Genomic DNA, 12,207 nt, shown 5'->3' with positions numbered 1-12,207 from the left:
AGAACGACTGGAATCTGGTAATTGAGCTTTTGTTTGCCGTAATTTGTCATTGTTTTAAGGACCAAGTTTCTGTGTTGCCGAAGGGGGTATTTGGTAGGAGGGCGGTTTGGAGCAATGGAATACAAACGATTATGATGGATGTACTGTAACAGGCGAAATATGTAAACATGGTTTGCTTTAAGTAAATTATGCTTATGATAGAGTGGTAATGTTGGCAGGTTTTCCGGCCTACCATGGTAACCCTCAATAGCCCGCAATGCCTTCTTTTGCAAAAGCAATAACTTTTGAAAATTACTTATTGTTGTACTGCCCCAGACCAGTGCACAATATACCTTTTGCTATTCAGTATTCTCTTGAAAACTCTTGATCACTTACTTGAAGTTCTTAGGATAGACCTGGCACTTGTGCGATTAAACCTTTCAGGTGCCGCCTGTTCACAATGCAGAAAAAAATTTGTGCGCCTAAGTGACTATAAAAAAAGCCTAAAAATCACTAAAACAAAAAATTTTGAAGAAAGACGCAAAACTTTATTTTTTGTGCACATGTACACAATTGTGTACAAAGCACCTCAAAGCTCGCACTCTTCAAACATGGAAACTGAAGAAGCAGTTTCGGTCCTTTGTGAGGCATAGCGGAACTGTGCAGTTTCTGCAGAAGACTCGGGACCTTCCTTTGCAATGTTTGCACTTGCAGCACGATGACTCGGCCTGGCCTTGGGCCACGCTGTCGTACTCGCTGTCTGCACATGCGCAGAACATCCTAGGTTTCTTCTGCTCTCTTATGGCCCTTGGCTGCTGCATGTAGTTCCAGAAGTGGCCTTCCTTGCTTTCTTTTGGTTGGTGCAGCCATTTTGAGCACCTCAGCCACTTGAAGATGGAAATGCATCAGGTTAATAGCTTTGACCTGGGTGTACCTGTATATTCCATGAGGTAGTTGAGCCAGGTGTTGCAGATGGTGATGTCAGAAAACAAAACAGGACCCTTAGTCTCCACTTCCTAGTTCGAATGCTGATTCTGTTTAAGCTCAGAAGGAAGTCTAGCTTGTCAACACCACCCATAGAGTTGTTATATACTTGTTTATCACCTCCGATTGCTTTACCAGCTGCCTCACATAGCAACAATTTGTTAAAAGCGAGCGTGTGCATGTTTTAGCTGATGAAATTAGATGTTACAAGATGCATTCTTCGCCACACTGCTGTGCGTCTCCTCATACTGTGATGTGTTTCTGCAAGGTCAAGCATGTTGTCTTGTTTTAATGTGGAATAAACACATGTTAATGCTGAATAAACTTGCGTTTGCTCTGCAAAGTCCACCATAGTGACTGAGGGAATTCACTCCATGTCTCGTACTTGTAGCGCCACAGTACTGTAATATTTAACCCTTTATTGATGAGTGTACATACCAGAAAAAAAAAATGTTTTCCTTGCCGAGTTCCATTATTGAGTTCGAAGTTTCTGGCTAAATGTTTTTGGCCAACACTGAATGACAGGCAGCAAGTGTCATTTGTTGGTTTAGAGCAGGAACACTGGACGAGGAAGAAGAATTTTGGCACGTGACTCACTGTCTTTTGAAAGCAAAGTCGGAAGGGACAGGCCAATGCAAGATATGCAGCTGCAGTGGTGTCACACATGTGATGTAAAGCAAATGAAATGTGCACCTACAATTCACACATGGTGAGAGCTGCCTATACAAATTTAAAACAGTCTTAAGGGATTTGGGGTAAAGCCTACTTCCAGTTTCCTGCTTAAGGTTTTCCCCCTATTACTGAAAAAATTTCCACAAAATATTTTTTCTTTTGGTTGATTATGCTTATTCTTGATGTGTTTTGCACATTTAGGTAGAAAATAAGCATTTTTTCTGGTTATCTATATGTCTCGTCCTTAAACGGCTAAATAAAGAGCTCTGCACATTGTGCATACCATGTGTTGGGTGCTTCGATGCACCGTTCTCTGAAGACCTAAGAAAGCCTCACTTACATCGACAAACTTAAGGGATGTGTGCTGCATTTTTTTAGAAGCTTGTCATTACTTGCATATCTAGTCATTTTGACATAGAATACGTTCCACACTGACTTGACTGTTGTGCAGTACAGAAGTGCAATCCTACAGGGGTTCGGAAGGTTGAGTAAAGCACTCGTTTACACTTTGTGACATGCCAAATGGCATAGTATTCAAGTGTTCCATTTTTTTTTTTGGGGGGGGGGCGCATTACCTGGTGTGGTTACACAATCACCATTAACACATATTTTTAGGCACAGCTGTTTCTTTACTTCAAGGGAGGCTGTCTTGTATCTCTCAAAGCCAATTTTCCCACTCTGAAATATACCTTTAGATGGTCCGAAACAGGCCTTTGGCTGATCCAAAAAGGTCTTGGCCAATTACATCTCTGTTTAATAATAGCATGTCTGTTTGTACTAGAGTTGGTTAACAAGGTGATTTGGCCATGAATCTTCCATCAGGGATTGTTGTTTGTTAAAAAGAGCTAGTTATTTAGTGAAACTGTATTGATACTTTGCAAATGTAGTGTGTGTCTTTGCAAGCTTAGTGTCCAATGGAAGCATGTATAAACATTATGATTTGTTCATGCCTTTTTACGTATTTAACATATGTCATTCCTAAAGGAATTAAAATTTTTCAGGTTAAAGGGACACTAAAGAGAGAATTGATTTGAAATGTGTAAGTAAATTGCCCTTTCACAATGCCATAAATGTCACTCATATTACAAGAAGATGCTTGGTAAGCTAGAAAAGGTGTAAAAATGAAAGGTGGCCACTGCCACCACCTTGTATTTCCTGCGCCGTGATGTCATTTATTTTGATCCATCTGCTTGGACTTCGTCAGACTTTTTTTTGTAAAAATGGATGACATTGTATTCTAAAAGAGTCAATAAGTGAATTTGGGAATTTTTGAGAACACTTACTGAACTACCACGGATGAAGTGCAGAGAATTGCAACCCACTATGTAGCACTGGTGTACTAGCCTTGAAGTTGTGTGAAATTCAAAAATGAAACTTTGACCGCCATTTTCACTTCTAATAATCAGCCTATTGCTGTCAAAGCAACGAATGTAGAGTTCTTCAAGAAAATTTATCATTGTGAACTTTCAGTGTTTCTCTTTAGGTCCCTTTTACGGTGATCTTGACCTAGAGCTGCACCATCAGGTAATGTTGCAGTCTTGCATAGCTCTTTTTACAATAAATGTCTTATTTTAGTTGTTCTTCATGGTCTTGCATTTATTTCAATAACATTCTTGGTGAGATAGCAGAATTGTTCCATAATTGGAACCGAGGTTATTTTTCCAGCGAACGCCTTCGTTTCAGCATGAAAAGAATAACTGAGACAAGGAGGGAAGATGTGGCTTATGCAGTTGCAGGATGTCCCGGCTTTGAAAACGTATAAAAATACATTTTTCATGGATTGATACTTTTTATTGCAGGTGTGTGAACGCTCCAATATAGGAATCGGCTAGTGAATGTCTGCATTACTCTCATATTATAAGGCTCCTCAGACAAGAACGAGCTCAAGAGTCTAATAAACTAGAGCAATTCATTCGAACAGATATGGTCAACACTTCTACAAAAGCACTAGATGCCATGCAGCCATGAAGACTCACATGTTTGATGAACTACAGCGTGATGTCCTTGCTGATGACAATCCGCATCACAAACCACTGCCACTTTCATGAGCTCTTGGCTCGGGAGGTGCAGTGGAATTGTTGTAGCTTTAATCAGACAAGTCTGTGATTATGTTCAAAGCCACTGAGCGTTATTCCTCCTCCTCTAGGAGACATGCCAGGCAGCGCTCTTTGTGCGCAGTGGGTGCTTGGCCACTCAAGTGGACTTTCCTGCTCTAAGTTCTGAAGGTCGCAAAATAGTAGCTGCTAAAATTTGTCCTCCTGGGCAAAAGCTCTTTGTGGCCATGTTCGTGTATTTCTGTCCGGGCAATATCTTACTCGAACCGTACAACCAGTTCCAGACACTTGGAAGAAGTATGGAGGTGAATTTAATGCTCGCCACCCCCTGAAGTGCCTCACAACCTAACCAATGTGGCTAATATTTCTACGAAGCTGTTGAGCCTTCCCCCTTAAGCATCTGCAACACACCCAATACCCCAGCTCTGATCGGTCTACGCAAAGCGCTAAAAGGCACACTCCCGGATCGTACCTTCTCCCTCTGAGCAAGGATTTTTCAGGAGAATAGTTGCTTTCCCCTGTGTCTCAATAAAAATCAGGGTGCAAGTCATGGCGCTGAGGTGCAATCTGTTGTGCACAGCTCGTGGCGAAAGGGATTTGGTGCAGGCATGCATGCCGATTCAAGGTCGTTCTGGCACTTGCCATCCCTAGGCCAAGGGCTTTCTTGATATAAAGTGCAAAAGAACAAAAGGCAGGATTTTATTTTACAGCGAAGCTCTATATGGCTAAGGTTTTGTGCATTTTTGTTCTCCGTGAACAAAGACTATCATCACCAATGGCTCGTACCACCGTAAGCATTCATGCTCCCACAAGCAAGCAAAAAATGTAATGACTCGTAACCCCGTAAGGCAGAGGCTACAAGCAGTTGGCAAAGTGAAGCGAACAGGGCTGAAATTCTTTCTAATCATGCATACAACATACAGAACAGCATGTCAAAAACTGTCATCAGCAATGGCTCATACCCCCGTGAGCAATGGCTCATGCAAAAAATGCAATGACCTATTGTCCCGTAAGGTTCATGGCTACTCACTTTGCGTGAATTAGCTGCGTTGGCACTACACTTGTTGTCATTGTCGGTGATTTTAATGTAGATGTATCGGTACTGAAAAGGGAGTGGTTTACGCATTCCGTGTTGCAGACATATCCCTTGCGATGCCATACCGATCCAGTCCAACCGACCACCCAGCGACATACGTGCATCTATTTGACAGAATCAAAGAATTTGTTTGCAGTTGTGAGTCAAATAATGACCACCCATCAAGACAATAAATGAGTTCGTACCTTGGTTCAAAATTATGTGCCATCTCCGTGTCGTGTGCTAAATAGCTGCGCTGGTCAATCACCTTCACAGAGTGGCATGGTTCATGATTTTTTAATTGAGAAATGTAGTTCTTATTCTATTTATTATTCCAAGGATATCGAACAGTGACGCCTAAGCTGGAAAAAGCAGAGCTCTGGGCAAACGTTGAAGGTGATGGCACATGCCCTTCATCTTTACAAATGTTTTCAGCTTACTTCACCTCCAAGCTTTTCAGTACCGCTTCCTCTATATGTGTCACTGTCTGTAAAGTGATCCTTGCTAATATAGTCATGAGATTTACGCTGCCGATCTCTCCTTGGGATGGTACGAGCTCGGGTTTACAATCGTGTCGGGCCGCTGGGAACATAAAAGGTGTTTAGCTTATTACAGGATGTGTAACCACTCCTATAGTTCAGTACAGCACATTTGCGCCCATTCTCGAATCGTACCAGTTTTTGGAAAGCTCTTGCCTTAGCAGTTGTGAATAACTCGAACTCTTAGTCACATTTGCAAGGAATCCTGCTGAAAGCACACGCAATGTACGTAATACAATAGCAATTGTGGAAGAACTTCCAAACAAGCAAGGCTAGAAGCTACCAAAAAAATTCACGTAGAAACTCCTCTGGGAGTTGTCTAATTAGGTATGCATAAGCATTGTACCTCTTGCTCATCTCCACGCAGTCCGGTGTCATCATCAATGTAATGAAACTTGATCCGGCGAGTACAAACGACAGCGCTACAGCGGCACGAACTGGTGCGGACAGTGGCGCAAGGTGCATTGATAACTCAAGCAAATTATTGCAGGTAGCAGCTCCAGGTGCGCTGATGACGTTCCAATCATTATAAGCCGCTATCGCTCTTTATCATTTTATCCATCAACGTCGAACCATTATGAACCATAATTAATCGTACTCTGGCTGCTGCTGCGTATGGCACGGCCGCACGGACCGTATCTTGAAAGCGATCTGCGATACGGACAGAGTGCTGATTGCTGATAGCGCCGCGCGCCATGTTTTCCCCGCTTCGCGTTGAAGGGAGACGCGCGGGCCCATATCTTGAAAGCGATCTGTGAAAGGGGAATGGTACGGCGCGTGCTGAGAGTTTCGTGAGCGGGGTTTTCGCCGCTTCGTTCGCGTTGAAGCGACAGGCAGCACGAAGGTAATGTCGCTCGCTGCTGCGGGCGCTATCTTGAAAGCGATGGACAGACCGTTTTTCTCGTTGCATGGGTAAGTATAGAAATGCCTAGGCAGGAAAGAGAAAGTGAGCTTCGCCCGAAAGGCGAAGCATCGATTAGCGATAGCAAATTAGTAGACATGTACGAAGTAAAGATAGTAGTTTTATCGGCCGCATAAGCTTGGAAACATTCGCTTAATAACTGAATTAACGAGCATGGTGCCAGCGCGCACAGGCAAATATGAACACATCGCACTCGATGACCGCGGACACTCGCTGTCAGAACGCTGGCGTGAGCAAGCGCAGCAACAGCAGCGAGCCAAGAAACTTTCGTGTTTTCTATCGGTTCAACGCAAACTAAGCTGCGAGAACGCGGCACGCACAACGGCATGAGCAGTCTGCAGATCGCTTTGAAGATTCGGCGCGCGCGACCGCGCCAAGTACGGAGTTGCTGGCGGAGTAAGAAACGCCCTCACTCCTTCGCGCGCTGCCTCCCCGCTTTCCTCCCTTTCGCGCGCTAGATTGAGCCGCGATCGTCAGTTCCCCTTGCACCCAGTCGCGAAATACGCAGTTACTGCTGGAGCACAACAACCCCCCCCCCCTTTCCGCCCTTACATCCAACCCACGGCATTTGCGCGACGGCCGGACGGAAGACGGCGCGTGTGCTCCCCACTTTCCTCCCTCGCGTGCGCCAGATTAAGCCACTATCGTCGGCTCCCGTGCTTTCACTCGCACATACGGCGCACGGCGACGGTGTTTTCGCTCTTGGACTTTATACGGAACATCGCCTGGAGTGTTCATATAATTGCTATCGCAATAATAATAAAAAAAAGGAACTGTAAATCAGTGCGAGGTATGACAGCTTGCACAGCTCGTTCAAAGCGCGTGCTAGTCGGTAACTTCGTGGCATCATACATCGTCTGCTCACGAGTTGCTGCTAGCAGTTCTTTTCAGGGCTTTGCGGCACGTAATTGGGGCAGTATATAAAACTAACTGCCGCTAAATTACCTACCACACGTGCCTCAGGACATATATGCACAAAATGTTTGAAAATTTGCTGAATATAGAGCACTAACGCAGTCTTTGCGCGCCGCTTCCATTGAAGAGCACGCAAATAATGGGAACGCCTGCAGGCACGGCTACAGTGACTATAGTACACTGTAGCCGTATAGCTATAGCTACACTGTAGCTACAGTGTACTACAGTGCACTACACTGTAGCACGGCTGCTGTAGCAAAAGCGCTGGCGGCCCAGCGACTCTCCTGTGCGCTCCCCGTTTCGACGCGGTCCGCCATGTTTCCACCACACGCGCGATGGGCACGCAGGTAGCGTTTTACAATTGCTAGTAGGTACAGCGGGGCGTGGCGCTTACGGCGCTCGACGTTTCTGCGCAGGCGCGAGTAAGAGCGGGCGCGAGAGAGAAAATCTGGGGACTTTTGCACCTTGAATATATGACTCAGCCTAGGCATTACGCAGGAGGCTTCTTAGCGCGCGTTGTATTCGTTTGTCCCCTGGACATGCCGGCATTGCGGAGTGCGGTCGAATTTGTCTGGCTCTGCCGCTGGCTGCCCGCGCAGTGAGGCAGTGGGCGCGGACGCCGCTTGGTGATCGCTGTCTCTGAGGGGCAATGTTTTGAATGGTGTTGTATAAGTCGCGGGTTGCTTTTTTCGTCGCGACGATAGATCGGATTTTTTACAAGCACTGCTCCAGGAGGGCACATGTAACCAGCCAACGGAGGCCTCAGGAGAGCAGCTGAGGTTATTTAAAGCAGGCGGCGCAGGATCTCCGGGGCGCCCGGGCGGTAGCGGGGGGATCAAAGCTGGAAGCAGGGCCAGTCCAGCTTCTAGCTTTTATGTCCCCGTTGCCGCTGTGGTGTCCTGGAGGCGCCGCAATAATGCGAAATAGTGACACGTTGTTTTCATTAGTAAAAACATGATTGAATAAATATAATTGCGTCGAGCCGCCAACTTGCGATGCTTGGTTCAGCACTACCGCGCCCCGCGACTTCTGCCGGCACGCCCAGGGACAAGCGCATACAACGCGCGCGCCAGGAAACTCCTCCGTAGTACCTAGGCAGAGTCGTATTTTCAAGGAGCAAAAGTCCCCACATTTCCTCTCTCGCACCCGCTCTTACTCGCACATGCGCGCAAACGTCCGTAGTGTCCGCAAGTGCCACGCCCCGCTGTACCTACTAGCAATTGGAAATACGCGCCCAGTTAGGGTGACTAGCCCCCTAGCGCAGGTGAGCGTACTCGAGCGCGAACTGAAGCGCTTCATTATAAACTGTGAAGGCGACATACTGCAGAGAGGTGGTAAATTAAGTTGAATGAACAAAGGGACAGATTAAGGGGCTTGATAATAACAAGATATAGAAAACCAAAAGCATTTTTAAAATCATATACGCGCGGTCTTCGCCCTCAGCATGCGGCGTCTTCTGCGCGACGACAGACTATTTAACAATTTCTACCTTGTTTGTGGTATGGTACTCGATTTAAATTTTTCTTGGAGCTGTGGTTTATACATGTTAGTGCTCATTTCCGTCGCTAACGAGTCAATCCGTTTAACGCGATCCTAAAGCCCCTCCATGCACGCGCCACCGTGTATAAAGGGGCTTTAGGATCGCGTTAAACGGATGGAACCGTGTATAGAGGGGCTTTATGCGATCCGGCTGGCATTGGCGGGTCTGGCCCCGTCGTGCGAGCTTTCCTTTCGACGCTGTGGGTACCGTACTGTGGGGATGCTAACGCGCACCCTAGGATCGTGCTCTCTATTCCCATAAGTATTACAGAACATAGGCGCCGACTACGGGGGGACTTCGGGGCCCGATCTCTCTCATAAATTTTCCGGGGGGGGAGGGAATTGTCCCCCCCCCAACCCCGGCGATGCCGAAGCCTACCCCCCTTCCACGCACACACTCCTAAAGTGTCATTACTAGAGATTTCGCACCCACATCATTTGAGGTTTCTTTTGACTCGCCTCGACCTTTGTACTTGAAATTTTATTGTGGCTAATAGCTTACTACATCATTGTTGGCGCGTACGTGCATGGCTTTTAATTCATACTTTCGCTTTATTTCTGCAAATCCTGAGAATGGGGAGGACAAACGCTTTAGAAGCACCAGCAGCGGCTGCCTCGTCGATATGTTCTCACTTCAACATTGTTTTAAATTTAGGCTATAAACACTATGCACCATACACAATATATTTAAATATATACACAGGACAAATTTCATTATATTTTAAATTATTTCTAAAGGTATGGATATCCTATGCCTAGAGAATGAATATGTTGCTGTATGTTGACCTCGCTTCAAATTGCTTCGCTTAGTTTTTTGACCCTGAAAAAAAAAAATTATAGACGTCAGTGACCCCTTTGGCAGTCTCTTTATCAACGGCGTGTCAAAATGCACGTGAATGATATGCTTCTCAATATTGCTTCTCTTTCCAGTAAACAATGCTAACTCATGAAAAAAAAACATTTCCAATAATTTATAACATTTATTAGGCATGGAAACATCATCACTTGCATGCAGAGGTCATACATATATACAGGGTGTCCCAATGAACTATCATTCACCAAGATCTAAAAAAAGAGTAGTGCGTTACTTGAATAAAATCTAGTGCATATTGTTTCCAGTACAGTGTAGTAGCTGGCAGTAATTTTTCCGTTACTGAGTTTTTATGAGGTCGTAATTAATTATCTAACTCGAGACATACTATCATAATTATCAAAGTGTGAATGAGGCATTTGTAGGCAGAGACAAGGGGCATCTAAGTGCGGTATGTTCAGCGACCTACTGATTGCTTACTAATTTTTTTACGATTGATAAATAAACCCTGCAAAATACGGAGAATACCAAGTGACTGCGCTACCACCCGCATCGTAAAGCAGCGCTGTCGAACATGCTCCCTCTGTGTTAGCCAGGACGAAATAAGGGAATAAAGAAAAATATCGTGATCGAGCTAGTGCCTCATCTGTCGTGCCCCGGCCGAAGTAACACGTAGCGCTTGGTGTTAGGTGGAAACAAGCTGTGATCGCTGTTGTCTTAGCATGGATAAAATGCAAGGATGATTTTTTTTTTGCAAACCTATCACCACAAAAGCGAATTGACAACGCCAGTGCAAATGTTAAAGGTGCGTTTTGTTTCGTCCCAGTCGCCATGTCTTTATCTTATGAGCAGAAGGAAAACAGGATCCTTGCCTTGGGAGCTGCAAATGGCAACAAGAGGAAGGCCGCAAATATATATCAGTCATGGAAGTGTGGTGGTAGACCAAACGCATCGACTATCATCAGAAATTGTGAAAACCTGAGACAAACCGGCAGCTTCAAGAAACCGCAGCGGAGGATTCCATCTTTGAGTCCTTAGGGACCCGTAAAATCGTCTAGATTTCTCGAATTGGGTCCTCACAAAAGCCGATGAGTTACCGGACTTTTTGAGCAACATCATGTACACAGATGAAGCCAATTTTTGCAGAAATAGCTAGGTAAATTAAACATAATGCACACTATTGGGGTGACTCCAATCCACACTGGGTAAAACAGACTCGGCACCAGTACCAGTGGTCGTTCAATGTGGGGTGCGGAATTTGCGCCGATGCTATAATCGGTCCCATCTTCTTCGATCACAATCTGACTGGACAGCGTTACGTGGACGAAATCCTTGAAGGAGTGGTGTATCAGTTTCTCAGCGAAGTCCCGCCGTCACGTCTTCCACTTCTGTGGCATCAGCAAGATGGGGCGCCAGCACACAGCAGCAGCCGAGCACGAAGCTGGCTGGATGCGACTTTTCATGCACAATAGATTGGATGGCACGGGCCTGTAAATAGCGTATGTCTGCCGTAGAATTCCAGCGTCGATCATCAACGAAGTCCCAGAAGATGTGATAAAGCGGACTCAGTGTATACTGCGTAGCTGCAGAAGGAAACCTATTCGAACACGTCCTCTAGGCAGCAGATGGTGTTCAACGGGGCTTACGAATTCATATATAATAAGGGCGCACTGAAATGTAACGTTTTTTTTTTTTTTTGTGCAGGCATCCCGATCGCCAATTTGGCTCATTTAGAAGTGGTATATTTTCATTCTTGAACGCATCGCTTTTGCCTTTTCTCTATACGTGGGTCGCTTCTCGGTCTGTTTGTTTCGCATTCATTTTTGCCACGAACCTGCTTTTGCAGGACGCATACACTTTCATGAAAAATAAAACCGACACTTTAATTCGGCTTTTGTCCGAAGCACATTTCTGGCGCAAAACATATACGCGCGCACTTCTTCGATGCGGTGCGAGCAGAGCCGGGACGCCGGAATATTGAAACACTCTATGCCTATTCCATTGCTTTTCGCGTTTCTTGCGTGATCAGAGCCGCACTTCGGCAGCGTTATCAATGAACTTTTGTTATCAATGGGGTCAGTCGACCTTGAGAGACGGATAATAAGTGTGACGTAGAATGAGAGGAAGGAATAGCTGCGAAATGCGAAACCTGCTGTTGGTGCTCCTTCCGTACTATTATCAAGATGACGCGCTCTCTTTTCGGGTTTGCGACAGGCAGTGCAGTTGCTTTCAATCAGCTTATTTGAGGGCGCTGCTTTATGATGTGAGTGGGATTGCATTCACGTGGTATCTTTCATATTTCATGGGGTTTCTTTGCCAGTCGGAAAAAAAATTGTGCAATTAGTACGTCGCTGCAAACACCGCAGTTAGATGTCATTTGGGGTGCCTACAAATGTCCCATTGACACTTCGACACTTAGGACAGTACTACTGAAGTTAGATAATTATTTGCAATTACCGAAATAAATCTCAGTAACAAAAAATTACTGGCGGCTGAAGTAACGCTACTGCTCTTTTTCAAGCCTTAGTGCACGATGATTGGAGCACCCTTATTATTCACTCAGTAATCGAAATGAGGCCAAGCCGGATTCACTCAAAATCATAGTCAACAGCTGTCATGCGCAGAAGCGCTTATACACGGACTCGCAGGAAAACAAAAACAAAAAAATACAGAGAGAGAGAACCTGCAGTTTCGACGGAAAGGCGAAGCAGTATTAG

The sequence above is a fragment of the Dermacentor variabilis genome, unplaced genomic scaffold, assembly GCF_050947875.1.
Source record: "Dermacentor variabilis isolate Ectoservices unplaced genomic scaffold, ASM5094787v1 scaffold_18, whole genome shotgun sequence".
Lineage (NCBI taxonomy): Eukaryota > Metazoa > Arthropoda > Arachnida > Ixodida > Ixodidae > Dermacentor > Dermacentor variabilis.
This window is presented reverse-complemented; position numbering follows the sequence as displayed.